Genomic DNA, 12,307 nt, shown 5'->3' with positions numbered 1-12,307 from the left:
TCCCTATATGACTTGTACTACAACGCTGCCCACATGGGGCATCCCGGAGCCGATGCCACCGTCTCACATGCCCAGGAACAATACTATTGGCCCGGCATGGCCAAGTACATTAAAGCCCGGGTAGCTTCCTGTCCTGAGTGCAACACCCTGGCCCCACATCAGCCGCGCCAGCCACTTCTGCAGCAGCCTGCGCCTGACTTGCCCCGGACCTCGCTAGCTGCCGACCTATTCGAATGGCGAGGTAAGCACTACCTGGTGTTGGTTGATTCATACTCCAACTGGTTCGAAGTGGACCTCCTCCCTGCTATCACCTCTGAAATGGTCATCAGTAAGCTGCGCAGACATGTTGCTATCTTTGGGTCCCCGGTCCGCTTACAGACCGACAACGGCCGTCAGTGCACCAGCGCAGACTTCCAGGCTTTCGCTGTGAAGTGGAACTTCACTCACTATACCAGCAGCCCCGAATAGCCGCAGAGCAACGGCCTGGTCGAGCAAGCTGTCCGCAGTGCCAAGAATTTGCTCGAGCAGTCTCGCCTCTCCAATGGTGATTTCTACCAGAGTCTACTAAACCTTCGCAACATCTCACGAGACTCTACCATGCGATCCCCTGCCCAGCGTCTGATGTCCCGTGTTCTTCGCCCACCGATGCCGATCGCCCAACAGTCCCTGGTGCCCAAGGTCCTCCAGCCTTCCGCCGTCCAGCAACGGATTGCTCACAAGCATGAGGTACAGCGCCGCTCCCACGACAAGTCCTGCCGCCCGCTCTCAACATTACTGCCTGGCCAGGTCGTCCGCATAGAATAGAATAGTTTCTTTATTGTCATTGTAACATGAACCATGTACAACTAAATTTAAAATGTCAGCCAGTCAGTGCAGCATTCAAACATTTCTAAAAGCTAACGATACATACAAGGTAAAATATTAAAAGATAAATAACTAAATAAATATCACGAACAAAGCACGCATACACCCCCAACCCTCCATCCTTCTGTCGATTTCACAGTGTACCAGTCCCTTAGTCTGTATCGCCCCTGCGTTCCTTGGCGGCTACATTTAGTGCTTTTATAGCAGTGGGGTAAAAACTGTTTTTTAGTCTATTTGTCCTTGTCCTTGTAGATCTGTACCGTCTGCCTGACGGCAACAGTTCAAACAGGGAGTGTCTGGGGTGGGAAATGTCCTTTATGATATTCTGGGATTTTTTGGTGCAGCGGGAACTGTGTAAGTCCTCCAAGGTAAGGAGAGGGCAGCCGACAATCCATGCAGACAGCCACCGGGTTCTCCCGGCTCGCAACCGTTGTTGGTGTGGACGACTCCCCGAGATCTTACCTGGTGAACTTTGATGTGACTGTCTACCGCCGGAGCCGCCAGCACCTGTTGGCCGTTAACGAGCCTCAGCCTCCTTCTGCGGATCCCTACGCTCCTCCGTTGCGTTTCGAGCCTGTCATCTCTACTTACCCCGCAGATCACTGCTTGCCCCGGTCAGTTCGCTTGCCGTGTTCCCCTCCCACTGCTCTTCCTGGTTCCGGGCGACTAATCTCCTCCCCTGCACGTTCTCCCTATCCTCCTTCTTCCCCGTCTCCTCCTCCTGTCTCGCCTGCCCCGCTTGGGTCACCTCCCGCCTTCCCAGTTGGGTCTCCGCTGACTTTCTCCTCCCGGCTGCTACTGCTCCGCCTCCTCTTTTATCCGGTGGGGAGGGTGATGGTGCTGTACGCACACGCTCGGGTCGGGTTGCCAACAATTAATATGTGGATTTCAAATATGTTTGAAACATTCCACCTGGAAGATATGAGACTCCTCCTTGCAGGCAAATCAGACCACTTCCAAAAGACGTGCTCTGCATTTATCGACTTACTACAAGAATAAGGTGCATCAGTACTTCAAAAAAGAAATGGTGTCAGGATCTGGTAAAGGGGGAGGAAAAATATGAAGTTGGTATATCCCTTTGCGCGGTTTTTATAATAGAGCTTTTGTTCTTTTTTTTTCCTTTTTCCTTCTTTCTTTTCTAGGGTCTATTTCTTAATTATTTGCTCTAACTAATGGGTCTTTTTGTTCGCATTGATCACTCTTTCACACGAACACAACGTTCTTTCTCTCACTTTCTCTACTTGCTTTATTTCGTTCCTTAAACCTTAAAAACTGAAGAGGTGCAATAAATGGAATAAGATATATCTGACTTGTACTACTGTAATTTATTGTAATTCTAATAAATAAATATAATTAAAAAAAAAACGAAAAGCAATTGCGGGACAAAGCAGGTTGCAAGCAAGCCGACAGAATATATATTAATTGGCTGAAAAGCCCTTCAAAAACGAAAAGCAGATCCGCTGGGGGCCACATGTTGGAGCAGTTGCACTTTTCCAAGCTCCCGACCTGTTCACCTCCAACCTTTATTATAGCTCAGCCTAAGTTTTAAACTACCCTTAAATATTTAAACACCATTGACAGCACCTCTCCACGCCGTAAAGATGCGAAGCAGATGAAAGAAAGAGGAGCAAAAGACGGAAGACCCGACGACCAGCACCGGCATGGCCACGCTAGCAGCCATGTTAACAGAGCACAAGGTAGCTACTGGCAGAATTCAACGCAGCGTTCACCAAACTGGAAACGAAGCTGGACAATATCCAGACCACTATTTTAGATCACCAACACCGTCTTTCGTCATTAGAGTCTTTTGCCGATACCACCAGCCAAGACATACCAGCTATAGCGACAATGCTAACTACGGTGACCGAAGAGAACGCCAAGCGAAAGTCTAAGCTTATGGGCCTGGAAGGCAGGAATCGCCGAAATAACATAAGGATAGTCGGTCTCCCCGAGAACATCGAAGGCCCCCAAACAACAGCTTTTTTCTCTCAACTCCTGCTCGAGACTCTTGGCGAACACACACTGGAATCAGCCCCGGAGCTGGACCGAGCCCACCGTACGCTAACAGCCAAGCCAAGCCCTGGTGAGAAACCCAGAGCAGTTGTGATCTGCTTCCATAGATACCAGACCCGCGAGTTGGTGGTGCGTGAGGCTCGGAGGCAGAGGGGTAAGCTGAAGTACAAGGATATCCCGATCCACATTTACGAAGACTACTGTCCCGAGATAGTTGAACAACGCTCCGCGTACCGAGACGTTATGTAGGAGCTGTACAACCTGGGTCTCAAACCCTCCCTTCATTATCCCGCCAAGCTGTTCATCATGGCCGGGGACGGAAAGAGGCGACGACTAACATCTCCAGAGGACGCTCAAGATTTAATCTCATTTTACCGTCGACGCAGACCGGGACCCACAGACGACTGACTTCGCTCGGTACGTCTATATCCGAGTGGCACAGGGGTCCGGTTAATCTACGGTTACACTATGGACTAACTTTAGCTTGACTGCTCTTAGCAACTAGCCATTGCTAGACATCGGCCTTGCTGATTATACTAGACCCCTGTCTTGGAATGTATGAGGCTGGTAAGAATTCACCACGATTCGTGACTATCTTATACCAACTTTTCCTTATAATGTTTATGTGTAATCATACTTGAAAGGTTCTGCACCTGCACATGCTATAAAATTGGGCTTAAGGGACCCACTTTGTGGTTCGTGATCTGGTCTCTGCCTTCTTGTTTTTAGCAGCTGGCTGCTAATGCTGCCAGCATGCGGCTAGTTTGTTTACACTAGTCTTCCTAGCGGACTGTCTGGGGCTGTTAAGAGCTCATTACAGCTAAGGTTGTGTTATACGAATCTGCTCCTACAGCGTTTTTGTTTAACAATACTTAATTGATGTTCTTTTGCCCTGCACTTTAATCCAAGAGCCCAGTTTGCAACTTGCTAACTTTTCTAACGCTAACTCTTTATTTATACCTTGTCGACTTTAAGATATACTATGTAATACCAGAGGAAGCTATTCTTGCTCCACTTATAGGTTGGCTTGCTTATTCAGTATCACCATTTTGTTAATTTGCTTTGTCTTATTATTACTATCATCGTTACTATCATTACCAATAGTGTTAGCAATGACATTGGCAGTGCAACTACTATGGCTATGATTTCAACTTTGTACTTATTTATTTATGTTTATTTAACTTTATTTCTACTTTCTATTTTTCAAATTATTATTATCATTGTTATTATTATTATTATTATTATTATTATTATTATTATTATTATTATTATTATTATTATTATTATTATTACTACACTTATTTCATTTTATGTTACTTTACTGACATTGAGCGATTTTGTTGCTTTGGGAGGTGGAAATATTGTGAGTTAAGATCGGCTATCTCCATGCGGATGCGAGGACAACGCACCTTGGTGCAATGGGCACTCAAGGTTCAGTTGGGACATGGGGGATCTCAGGTCCGGGGCCTCAGGTTTGTAAGATGGTTAAGTGATATTTGTCCCACTTGTTTGTTGTGTGTGTACGTGTGTATGTATATTTTTTTTTTTTTTTAATTACTTTTAATTTCCCCCCCCCCCCCCCCCCCCCCCCACACACATCCCCAGTCCCAAGGCAGCTGGCTTCGATGCGCTCTTCCGTCTCGATTTACAGTACTACAGCGCTCTGCCCACTCGCTTGGATATAGCTAAGTATGGCCAACACAAACGACACTCTTAGATTTGTCTCGTGGAACGCGAGGGGGGTGGGAAGTCCTATCAAGACTGACAGGATCTTGGCCCACTTGCAACAGCTCAAAGGCGATATATTTTTTATTCAAGAGACCCACCTTCGCAACAGAGAGGTAACACGGTTTAAGAGAGGCTGGATTAGCCACTTATTTCACTCGAAATGTAATGATAGGGCTAGGGGTACTGCTATCCTGATTCGTAAGAACGTTATGTTCGAACCACAGAAAACTGTGGAGGACCCTGCTGGCCGCTTTGTCATGGTGTCTGGCAAACTGCAAGACACACCTGTCATATTGGCCAGCATTTACGGACCCAACTGGGATGACAGGTCATTTGTAACCAATTTTTTTACATCTCTCCCAAATATTGAAAATCATTGTGGGTGGAGATTTTAATCTGGTCCAAGACCCTATACTGGACAGATCTTCGAACAAAGCCTCTACTTTAACTAAATCAGGTAAGACTCTGCATGCTTTTGCCAAACAACTTGGGCTCACAGACCCATGGAGATTTACATTCCCCACGACTAAATTATTTTCATTTTTTCCCCACGTGCACCGTACCTATACCCGTATAGACTTCTTTCTCTTAGATAACAGACTGCTCTCCAAAATCAAATCCAGCGAGTATCATATCATCGTAATATCAGATCACGCTGCGACCTCCCTCTATCTCCACTTTCGTAAACGAACTAACCCCTTTAAACAGTGGAGCTTCAACTCCTCATTATTAGCAGAGGCTCACTACATGCAATTCTTGCACTCCCAAATCACCTTATATTTTGAGCGGAATGAGTCGCCGGACATAGAAAGAGGTATACTCTGGGAAGCTTCAAAAGCCTATATTAGGGGCCAACTTATCTCTTTTGTCTCCAACCTGAAAAGAACCGAAACGTCCCAAACGGCAGACCAGTTACAAAAAATAAAGGACATTGATGACAAATATGCATCTGGCCCAGACCGTAACCTTTATAGGGACGCCTTAGGTTACAAACATACTTTGACCTCACGTCTACTAATAAAGCCAGCTACGACTGCTTAAATCTAGGCAACACTTTTTTGAATCTGGGGATAAAGCTGGGAAGCATTTGGCCCATCAGACCAGAACCGAGGCGACTTCACAGATTCATACTGATCCTCTTAGAATTCTTAGAATTATGAAGCATTTGCTAAATTCTACGCTGAACTATACGCTTCCGATTGTCCTCCCACTGCAGGTGACATGCTCAGTAGTATGACTTTTCCCCGAATTGACGATGAAGCCACGAGAGACCTGGGTGGTCCCATAACTGTTGCTGAGGTCCAAGCAGCCATCACATCGCTGCACAGCGGAAAGTCACCCGGCCCTGACGACTTCACTGTAGAATATTACAAATCTTTCTTTGCTCTCCTCGCACCAGTCCCGAGAGATATGTACAATGAGGCGTTTTACATCGTCGCCTACCGCCCACCTTGGCGTGGGCTACTATCTCCCTAATTCTTAAAAAGGAGAAAGATCCCCTTCTTTGTAGTAGCTATAGAACAATTTCACTCCTGAATGTGGACCTCAAAATCCTCTCTAAAGCCCTTGCTTTAACGAGTGATGCCCAACTATTATCTCGTTAGATCAAACAGGGTTCATACCAGGCCGACATTCTTCCCACAATACTAGGCGTCTCCTTAACGTAATCCATTCACCCAGTAGTGAGACCCCGGAGATAGTGGTTCCCCTCGACGCCGAAAAAGCTTTCGACAGGGTCGAGTGGAGGTACCTATATGAGGCGATGGACAGATTTGGCCTCGGTAACAGTTTTATTCTTTGGGTCAGTCTATTATACTCGTCTCCGGTGGCCTCAGTGCAAACACACTGTCGCCCCACTTCCCCTTCAGAGAGGTACCAGGCAGGGTTGCCCGTTATCACAACTCCTGTTTGCTGTCGCGATAGAACTCTTGGCGGTCTGGTTACGCTCAGAGAAAGGCTTTAAAGGTATTACACGGTTCGACACAACTCATAAAGTCTCATTGTATGCGGACGACCTGCTCCTGTCCATCTCGAACCCAGTCAGATCTCTCCCTGTGATTACGAATATTTTAGAACGGTTTGGTGCGTATTCTGGTTATAAACTTAATTACCAAAAGAATGAGCTATTACCGATTAACTCATTGGCTAAGCAGCTCCCTCGCTCTTTAACCTAATTCAAATGAGCAGAGGACGGGTTTCGCTGCCTCGGCGTTTTTATCGCAACACCCTTATCTGATATGTTCCGCACAAACTTTCTGCCTCTGGTTGAGAAAGCCGAAAGAGATTTTGACCGCTGGTCAGTTTTACCGCTATCCCTCGTGGACCGGATAAATCTGGTCAAGATGGTCGTCCTACCCAAATTCCTGTATCTTTTCCAGCACGTCCCTATACTTTTCACTAAATCTTTCCTTAAATTAGAAAGGACAATATCTAAATGTTTATGGGGTAGCAAACCGGCTAGAATCCGAAAGGCGATAATGCTGTCTCCTAAGAGTGACGGCGGTTTGGCACTTCCTGACTTTAGTCGATACTATTGGGCAGCTAACTTGCAAAAACTCCTGTATTGGATGAATGATGATTGCGACCACCTACCGACCTGGGTACCCATGGAAAAGTTCACGTCTCCCGTTGCGATTTTGTGAAGAAGACATTCCCGCATTTCCCAAATCGCCCCCTGAAACCCTGACAAATACCATCTTAGCTCTAGATCCCAACCGGAAGAAATGCATCTCCGTTTTGTATAACTTGTTAGGGTCGGTTATATTGAAACCTCATACCTCATTAAAAGCTACGTGGGAGGGTGAGCTGAATACGAAACTAACAGACCAGCAATGGGACTCTGCCTTGGATTTGATCCATTCTTCCTCCATATGTGCCCGTCATGGCCTAATCCAATGTAAAGTCCTTCACAAAGTCCACTACACAAATGCAAGATTATCTAGAATTTACCCCGCTGTTAGGGACACCTGTAACAGATGTAATCAATCCCCTGCCAACCATAGCCATATGGTTTGGTCTTGCCCTAAGCTAGCAGCCTTTAGGAGGAGTGTTTCGACTTGATAAGCAGAGCCTACGGCCAGATTATTCCTCCAAACCCAATGTCAGCCATTTTCGGTAGCCCTCCCAACACCAACCTCTCTGTTGCGATGAAACGGGTCCTAGCTTTTACAACCTTTTTAGCCCGGGAACTGATCTTGTTAGCCCGGAGACTGGAGGCTCACCTGTCCCCCGACACACGCCCGCGGGATTAAGGAGGTGCTTTACAATTTAAAGCTTGAAAAACTTAGGTTCTCTCTCAAAGGCACTGCCAAGACATTCCTAGATACATGGAACCCTTTCTTGGAACTTGTTAATTCTCTCAACCTGTCCCCGGACTCGGAAGAGGACTGTGCTCTCCACCATTGTTCCGCTCTACTGCAGCTGCTCTCCCCTTAACCCCCCCTCCCCACACTTATTTATTTAATTACTTACTTATTTACTGTTATTAGTGACCCCCTTTTTTTAGTACTTTTTGTTTCGTTCATCGTACCATATTTGTGTGGATGTGTACGTATGTGAGTGTTATTTGTCCCCTTTGGTTCCGACCTGATTTGGATGGGTTGAAGGTGGGTAAGGGTAAGGGCTTTGAGGGTCACTGACATACTGTTGCACAATTTTGCCTTGACTGTCACTGTCTGTTATCATAGTATGTATGCAAATTGCTGTGAAATTCAAATAAAAAGATTTAAATCAAAACGAAAAGCAATTGCGGGACAAAACAGGCTGCAAGCAAGTCGACAGAATACATATCAATTGGCTGAATAGCGCATGGAGGTGACTCACCGTGTAGTAGATCCGCAGCTCAAAGAGCCGTGACCCTTTCGCTTCCTGGGTCCGGCAGAGACTTAGTAAGGCACGACACTTCCGGGTTTTATAGTCCCCCCCCCTGCCGCTAGCAGGGGCAGCAGAGAGAATGGGGAATTTTGTAAAAACATTAATATCTCTCTTCATCGACCGGAAAATTCCTCCGCACACACACGACGGAGGGGGGCTCTGAGCGAGGTGGCCAAAGAGGACGGCCGTAGGTGGCGGCGTTCTCTCGGCAGCACAATCGGGCATAAGCGGTCAAGAACAGAGATTTAGTAATATAGATTATTGGGCAGTAAATATCAATAATATGATTCACCTACTTGACAACTCTGCGCAGCAGGTGGATTGGATTGGATTGTAATGGAGAGAGAGGACTGCTCCCCGTGTAATATAGGAGCGATCCTCCTCTCACCAATGAACTTGAATAACACAAATTACAATACACATCCAATTATACATAGTGCAATTAGAATTTTGGAACAAATAAAACGTAATCTGAAATTAAGAAATCTATCTCTTTTATCTCCAAAAGTTAACAACCCGTCGTTTAAACCCTCTATTATAGATAAATAATTTACACAATGGGAAAGGAAGGGAATCAAAACGCTTGGAGACTTGTATGAAACTGGAAAATTGGTATCATTCCAACAATTATAATTGAAATATAATTTGAGAACTAATCAATATTTTAAATATTTTTAAATATGTGACTATCTGAAATAATATACACAAGATTATCGTAATATGCCTTCAGACTTACTGGACGAAGCAATGAAGATAAAGGCCGAATCAGCAAACTTAATATCATACTTGTATAACACCATTTTAAATATAGAAATACCATCAACCGATGGTATTAGAAGAGACTGAGAACAAGAACTAGCTATAAACATTTCAAAAGAGAGGTGGGATAAACACTTACTGTAAGTGCATAAATGCTCGATTAATGTAAGACACACTCCAATTCAATTCAAAATCTTATAGTATTAAACAACCGAAATAAGTAAACTTTTTCCAAACGTCTCACCTGTTTGTGATAAATGCTGATCTCAAGAAGCTACTATAGCGCACTCATTTGTTTTTTGTATAAACATTTAAAAAAGTCTGGACCGAAATTTTTGAAAACTTCACAAAATTATTTAAAATAAAACTGATACCAAAAGCAGAATGGATTATCTTTGGAATAATGGAAGGTAGCCCTGAACTAAATGTGTTTCAAAAGAGTCTATTTAATTATGGGCTAATAACGGGGAAAACACTCCTATGCCAACAATATATATGTGGATTTCAAATATGTTTGAAACGTTACACCTGGAAGATATGAGATTCCTCCTTGCAGGTAAATCAGACCAGTTCCAAAAGACGTGGTTTGCATTTATTGACTTACTACAAGTATAAGATGCAACAGTAATTTAAAAAATAAATGGTGTCAGGATCTGGTAAGGGAGGATGAAAAATACGAAGTTGGTATATCCCTTTTTGCGTGGTTTTTCATAATAGAGCATTTGTTTATTTTTCTTTCTTTCTTTTCTAGGGTCTATTTCTTAACTTTTTTCCCTAACTCTTTCTCTAATGGGTTTTTCTTTTTCATCACTCTTTCACACTAACACGACTGTTTCTCCCTTTCTTTACTTTCTTAATTTCTATCTTTCTTAAAGCTCAAAAAATGAAGGAGTACAATAAATGTAATAATATATATGTGGCCTGTACTACTGTAATTTATTGTACTAATAAATAAAAATATTTCAAAAAAATAAAAAAAATATAAAGATGTATACATTTACCATCTTTCAGGTGAACATAGAAACATAAACAATATGTGCAACATGTGCATAAATGACTTATTCTAAGACTGTGTGTGGCCCCCTGGTTCTGGACACGCCGCACACTGGGAACATTTTTCCTGCATCTAGCTTGTCCAGTCCTTTTATAGTTTTATATATTTCTATAAGATTCCCCCTCATACTTCTAAACTCCAGTGAATACAAGCCCAGTCTTTTCAATCTTTCCTCATATGACAGTCCCGCCAAACCAGGGAGCAATCACGTGAACCTACGCTGCACTGCCTCAATCACAAAGATGTCCTTCCTCATATGAGGAGACCAAACTGTACACAATACTCCAGATGTGGGCTCACCAGAGCCCTAGACAACTGCAGAAGAACCTCTTTACTCTTATATTGAAATCCTCTTGTTATGAAGGCCAACATTCCATTAACATTCTTCACTGCACAAACCAGAAGTTAAACTGGAACTTTGCAGAGCCAATTTTAAGTTCTGTAAGATAATTTCACCCCATAAATAGGGACTATAATTTGTTGTTAACAATTTATCATGGATTTCAATGTTGGATTCATGTCTAAACATATTAATACAATTCCTCCCACAGTCAATTAAGGCAGATGTGATGCATGGACTCGTTTCCACGGCGTGAAATCACAGAGCTTTGAAATCTTCACGTAGTCACTCACGTGACTCCGAAGTTAAATAGTAAGAGTAAACGAGAACTTACCAGTTCGAAGTTTGATCGTTATTTTTATGAGGAGTACGTTGAGGGAATACGTGAGGATTCACACCGCTGCTTTGAAGAAACACGCATGCGGCCTGGCGGGGTTCTTCACGTATTCCCTCAACGTACTCCTCATAAAATAACGATCAAACTTCGAACTAGTAAGTTCTCGTTTAATCTTACTATTAAATCTATTCCCCTTCACCTTGAACCTATGTCCTCTGGTCTTCTATTCCGCTACTCAGGGCAAGAGATTTTGTGTATGAACCCCATCTAGTCCTCTCATGATTTTACACACCTCTATATGATCACCCCTCCTCATCCTGCGCTCCAAGAAATAGAGACCCAGCGTACTCAACCTCTCCATATAGACCAGACCTTCCAGTCCTGGCAGAATCCTCGTAAATCTTCTCTGAACCCTTTCAAGCACGACAATATCTTCCCTATACACGGTGCCCAGAAGTACACACAATATTCTAAATGCGATCTCACCAACGTCGTATACAAATGCAACATGACCTCCCAACTTCTATACTCAGTACTTCGAAGCATTACAAATGTGGCAGCGCCGGCGGCCGATATAGCCACATCATTGCACCCTTTCTGTACCGCCAGGCTATATGACTGAAGCAGAGAAATGAAAAGGAGACGAAGGCATTGTGCCACAGGCCCATAAATAGGCCACGGGAATTAGAAAATCAAGCACTGCTCGTTTGTACCTTATCTCCAAAATCATCAAACACAACTGCCCTGACAGACCCATTGTTCTTGCCTGCTCCTGTCACACCATATAACCATATAACATATAACAATTACAGCACGGAAACAGGCCATCTCGGCCCTACAAATCCATGCCGAACAAATTTTTTCCCCTTAGTCCCACCTGCCTGCACTCGTACCATAACCCTCCATTCCCTTCTCATCCATATGCCTATCCAATTTATTTTTAAATGATACCAATGAACCTGCCTCCACCACTTCCACTGGGAGCTCATTCCCCACCGCCACCACTCTCTGCGTAAAGAAGTTCCCCCTCATATTACCCCTAAACTTCTGTCCCTTAATTCTGAAGTCATGTCCTCTTGTTTAAATCTTCCCTATTCTCAAAGGGAAAAGCTTGTCCACATCAACTCTGTCTATCCCTCTCATCATTTTAAAGACCTCTATCAGGTCCCCCCTTAACCTTCTGCGCTCCAGAGAATAAAGACCTAACTTCTTCAACCTATCTCTGTAACTTAGTTGTTGAAACCCAGGCAACATGATTTCCACGTACCTCGAATCCATCCTATCTTCCCTGGTCCATTTTCTCCCGTCCTATGTCTAAGATACCTCACATACCCTTGGT

This window comes from Leucoraja erinacea, unplaced genomic scaffold (genome assembly GCF_028641065.1).
Source record: "Leucoraja erinacea ecotype New England unplaced genomic scaffold, Leri_hhj_1 Leri_847S, whole genome shotgun sequence".
NCBI classification, from domain to species: Eukaryota; Metazoa; Chordata; class Chondrichthyes; order Rajiformes; family Rajidae; genus Leucoraja; species Leucoraja erinaceus.
Note: the sequence above shows the minus strand (reverse complement) of the source record.